The 4,864-nt window shown below is 39.3% G+C and overlaps 1 pseudogene; it reads left to right on the top strand.

Moving 5' to 3' along the window:
* The first annotated feature begins 872 nt into the window (after positions 1-872).
* Positions 873-1,463, top strand: LOC136122907 (transmembrane protein 126A pseudogene; annotated as a pseudogene).
* Positions 1,464-4,864: the final 3,401 nt, after the last annotated feature.

Genomic DNA, 4,864 nt, shown 5'->3' with positions numbered 1-4,864 from the left:
GAATTCACACTCATTGCTTCATTTCCTCCAACAGAGAGATCCCCAACTCCCTTCTCCCTTCCCCACACATATATGCAAATAACCCAGAATATTCTTTGGAACCTGAAGAAGGAAGGAAGGAAGGGAGGGAGGGAGGGAAGGAAAGGGAAAGGGGATGGGAAAGGGAAAGGGAAGGGAAGGGAAGGAAGGAGGGAGGAGGGGTCTAGTTTGGCCAAAAGCCATGCCTTTCCCACATTCTACCACCAACTATAGAGAAAATTATTGCTGTATTTGGGATTACCAACTATAACTTAATCTCTTTTAAAAAAAGAAATTCAACTATTGAATTAAACTCTAAATTTACCATTTTTTAAACTGGTCTTAAATGAGTATTACTGTAGATAAGCACAGCCCAGTCGAAATATCTGTGAGGATGGAAATCCTCACTGTCCAACATGGCAGCAATTAGCCACGTGTGCTTATGCCTGCTGAACTCTTGAAATGTGATTAGTTTAACTGAGGAGCTGAATTTTTAATCGCTTTAGATTTAAACTTAAATAGCCACCTATGGGTAGCGGCTACTGTACTGGACAACACAACTTTACATTTTAAATACTTTGAAGGCCGGGCCTTTGTAAATGACTTCATCACTAACAGAGCCCTGCGCAAGGTGGACCTCATGATAAATACTCATTAGCTGCTAAGTAACCCTGGAAAGATTCAGTAATCATAAAAACAGAAATAAGTGTAGGAGTGAGCACTCGCGTGGCTGATGGAGGCCGGAGGAGGCAGTGACTGCTGGGAGGAGAGCGTAAGGTACCGGCATTCCGGGTAAAGGGGTGCAGTAAAAGATACACATTATTGAAAAATGACATTTTAATTTAAGGCTCAAGATGGAAAATCATAAACCAGATGGTACTGTCAAGAATAACTTAATTGAAATCATAACCAGAAAAATTAACCAACTTCCAGAAGCAGAAAGGAATCTGCTTGAAAATGGATCAACATATATTGGACTTAATGCTGCCCTCTGTGGCCTGATAGCAAATAGTCTTTTTCGATGCATCCTACATGTGACACAGGCTCGTGTAGCTGCTGGCTTACCAATGGCAGTGATCCCATTTTTGATGGCACACGTATCTTACAAAGGTTTAGTAAGTTTACCTTTGAATACAGGTGATTTACATTGTGAAACCTGTACCATAACACGAGGTGGACTGGTTGGTCTTGTTTTTGGTGGCCTGTACCCTGTTTTCTTGGCTATCCCTGTGAATGGTGACCTAGCAGCCAGGTGTAGCTCAGCCCTGCTACCCGAGAAAGGAAACATCTTAAATTACTGGATTAGGATTTCTAAGCCTGTCTTTAGAAAGACGTTATTTCCCATTTTGCTCCAGACTGGGTTTGCAGCATACCTTGGGTCTAGACAATATAAACTACTTATAAAGGCTCTTCAGTTACCTGAACCTGACCTAGAAATTCAGTGATGGTTAAGCAAATCTGTACACAAAAATAAAACTGTAAAAATAAAAAAAAAGAAATAAGTGTATAGCCAACCAGAATAAGTCACTGTAAATTTAAATAGTTCTTACTTTAATTGCATGGGAAAATAGAATATATTCCAGTCATATCCATTAACATAGAATAAGGTATTTTTAACTCATTGCAAAGTTGATAAAGAAGACCATAAGGGGGCTTCCCTGGTGGCGCAGTGGTTGAGAGTCCGCCTGCCGATGCAGGGGACGTGGGTTCGTGCCCCGGTCCGGGAAGATCCCACATGCCGTGAAGTGGCTGGGCCCGTGAGCCATGGCCGCTGATCCTGCGCGTCCAGAGCCTGTGCTCCGCAACGGGAGAGGCCACAGCAGTGAGAGGCCCGCGTACCGCAAAAAAAAAAGCTTTTAAAAAAAAAAAAAAAAAAAAAAAAGAAGACCATAAGGTTTTCTCCTTGAGAGCTGTAGGCTGTGGTTTACCATCAACTTTTCAGGGCATGAGGCCAAGTGCAGAGCCAGAATCAACTTCTATGGATTCTTTATTAATGTTTCACTTGGAATTCTGAGTTCTTTCTTGCCACACTGTCACTATATATGTCACAATAGTTTTTCCATCTCTCCTAAGGTTCAGACCCTTTGTTATATATGAATTTCTAACAGCATTTTAGTACAAAGTGTCTATTGCAAGATATCTTAGGAGATTTTTTTAGGTGGCTCAAAAGAAACGAAGGAACATTGGTTTCTATTATGACCATACATTTAACCTAAATTTGAGTGGAAATATAAGCTGCTATTTTGAAAAAGAAAAACAAGCAATGTATAACTCTATTTCAAAACTTCCTTCTAGTCACTTGGAATTGCACATTGGGCACCAGGATCCTCACCATCACACCACTGTAAAAACTGTTAAAAAAAACAAATTTTACTTCTCCCCTGAAAAACCTAGATCCTTTACAATTGCAGTCATGTTAGAAGGTTAACAATATTAAGCATTAAAATGTGCCACCAGTAAATGAGGTGACATAGTTAAAACTGAATAATGAAATTTGCATTTATATGTCTTCTCTATTAGCCTTCCACTCAGTTTGACTTTCATTACTTTTCAAATTCCTTTAAAGAATTTCTGTATAATTGATATTTTCTTTTTTCCATAAAAGTATACAAAAGCTTTGGTACTACAGAAATGAAACCTGATTTATACACTGACAAAGAAATTATGTGAATGGTGGTGATAAGTATTAGGAACTGAAGGGAATAGGACTGGAGTCCTCTAGGTTATAGAGCTCACTAAGGTAGGGGTCAAATTGAGCCAAATTTGGTGGCCTATTACATGACCATTTGTAAAATACAAGCTTAGAATTTGTACACTGTACACTGTAGGGTTCAAAACTTGGAAATCAAGGATACTGACATTAGGAGGTGGGATGTTTAGATGGCCTTAGAAATGGGGAGTAAGAAGCTGGAGGGGAGATATATAGTCGATCCTAATTAACTGTGGATTCTGTATTTGTGAATCTGCCTACTTGCTACAAACTTTCTGCAGCCTCAAAATCAATAGTCATGGTGCTTTCACAGTCATGTGTGTTCACGTGTAGAGCAGAGTAGTTTTCTGCTCCCGTTCCCAGCTCAGGTCACTAGGCGATGCTCTGCATCCTTGTTTCAGCTCTCATACGTAAACAAGTGTCCTTTCCATGGTCTATTTAGTGCCCATTTTTCTGTTTTTTTTTTTTTTTAACTTTACTGTTTAAAATAGCCCCCGTGTGTAGTGCAGAAGTGCTGTCTAGTGTTCCTATGTGCAAGAAGGCTGTGATGTGCCTTATGGAGAAAAGATATGTGATCGATAAGCTTTGTTTAGAAGTGAGCTAGAGCACAGTTGACTGTGAGTTCAATTTCAGTGTAAGTGAATAAACAGTATATATTAAATAAGTTGTCTTTAAACAGAAACAAAGTTATGTATTGATTGGTTGATAAGACTACTGTGACCAGAAGCTCACGGGAACCTAACTCTGTATTTCCCCTAGGAGCAATGGTTCAGTATTTGCTAATTCAGTGTTCATGGTGACTTTTAGAGAGAAACAACTATGAATAATGAGAATCAATGGTATATATTGGAGAAGTGAGGGAATATTAGAGACATTTAATTACTATTTTTGGGGGAATGTTATTTATGTCCATAATGGGCTCTAGGTCCCAAATAGAGCATTAGGATAGGGGAGACCTGAAAGTTTCTGAGACATGTTTTCTTGACTTAGGTCCATGGGTTAACTTCAGTGAGTCCCGAACACCATGAAATGAAAGAGTATATTATGTATATATGTACATGTGTGGTTTTTTTTTTTTTTCTTTTCTCTACATGTGTGCATTTTTCTGGAGGTTTGGTCCAGAATTTCCAGTAGATTTTCAAAACTGTCCATGACTCAATTAAAAATTACTGCTCTGTGATGTAAGTGTGAGGCCTAGGACTGTGGTACTATATACAGAGCTTCAGCTGAGTAGGAACTTGGCTTTTGTCTGACAATGCCTAGCAAGGATGTGGCTTTGGGTTTGGTGGGAGATGGAGCTTGAATGGTCAATTGGGAACTCAAGGAAGAAAGATCATGGAAACTTTTTTATCTGATCACACATAAAGGCTGCTCAGCCATGAAAGAAATGCCTGAGGAAGACAGCCTCTGAGACTCTATAAGGAACTTGGGGAGTCAGGCTTTTCAGGCGTAGGTCCACTTTACAAAGATTGGAGGCTCAGAAAGTTCTTGGCATAAGAATTTTTTATGCAAATGTTTAGAGCTGAAAATCTATATATTTTAATTTAGAGTTAAATTTGAATATCAAGAAAACCAAATCTTGGTTTAGGAATTGGTAGTTTGCACAAGTGTTTTGTGGGTGGTGAATGGTTGCCCTGTGCCAATCTTTTAGCCCTTAGTGTACCATCTCCCATCCTTGTCCTTTTTGTCCAGAGTGCTTTTCATGATAGATAATCCCTAGGGGTGTGGGATACCAGAGGGCTTATGTTTACAGATGTGGTGAGGCTGTTAAGAGAAATTTGGATCACAAATGGGATGAAATGCTTGTAGGTGCCCACAGAGAAAAGGCAAGTCACATGGTTTTCTAGATCTCAGAAAAACTTAATCCTGGAGCTGAAGGAAAGACTCTTCTGTTCACTAATTGGTAGAAGTTCTCTAGCCGTCCTCTTCACTTGTCCCTATCTCATCTCTCTACCACTGAACAACCAACAAATAATTCATCTTTACCCGGCACCTTCATTGGACACATCAAATACATTAACCCTTTTGGACTAGCAGATTCTATTTAGCACACTACTTACTGCCTTAGTACCTCAAATAATGACTACATCTGTAGAAATTTTTTACTCTTAAGCATATTCGTATATTAGACTAAAT

The sequence above is a fragment of the Phocoena phocoena genome, chromosome 4, assembly GCF_963924675.1.
Source record: "Phocoena phocoena chromosome 4, mPhoPho1.1, whole genome shotgun sequence".
NCBI lineage: Eukaryota > Metazoa > Chordata > Mammalia > Artiodactyla > Phocoenidae > Phocoena > Phocoena phocoena.
This window is presented reverse-complemented; position numbering and strand designations above follow the sequence as displayed.